Here is a 649-nt window from a genome sequence, read left to right on the forward strand (position 1 = left end):
AAAGTTGAGATACTTACTACAACACAAATCATACTTAATTTTAATAGCACAAATTAGTTGAAAACTGGTTATATACAATTTTTTTGCTAGGCCAACCCCACTTTTAATTTTATTTTTTAAATAAAAATGGAAAATAAAGTTTAAAAAATTCAAATTAGTGTTACATAGTATCCAATATTTTTATTAAAACGTATTAATTATATAATCCATCCAATGGTGACCAAAGCTTCCACAATTGGGCCGAAAAAAGTATTAATTAGCATAATTAAATGTTGTTGTCCCCCTTACCAAAAAATAAAAAAAAATAAATGTTGTTGTCCCACTTTTCTAATCTGCGGTCCTGTTCTCTAGATATTGTACTTTACCATGAAACATCCCAGGCTAAAACAGAAGTGCCCCACATAAACAAAAAAGTAGTGGTTCAGACTTCAGAGGCTTTTTCCGCCCTCTCTCCATCTCAAAGGTCTCGGATTCGAGTCCTACCAGTTGCAACCGAGAAGAATGAAAATTATTTAATTTATTGGGGTACTTAGAATTGGGAGTTGTCTAATCTACCCATAAAAAAAAAAATTTCAGAAGCTTTTAGAGTTTATAAAGTGAAAAGAAATCTTCTAAAATAAAAATAGTAATAAAATATTATTATTACATT

The sequence above is a fragment of the Arachis ipaensis genome, chromosome B03, assembly GCF_000816755.2.
Source record: "Arachis ipaensis cultivar K30076 chromosome B03, Araip1.1, whole genome shotgun sequence".
Classification (NCBI taxonomy): Eukaryota; Viridiplantae; Streptophyta; class Magnoliopsida; order Fabales; family Fabaceae; genus Arachis; species Arachis ipaensis.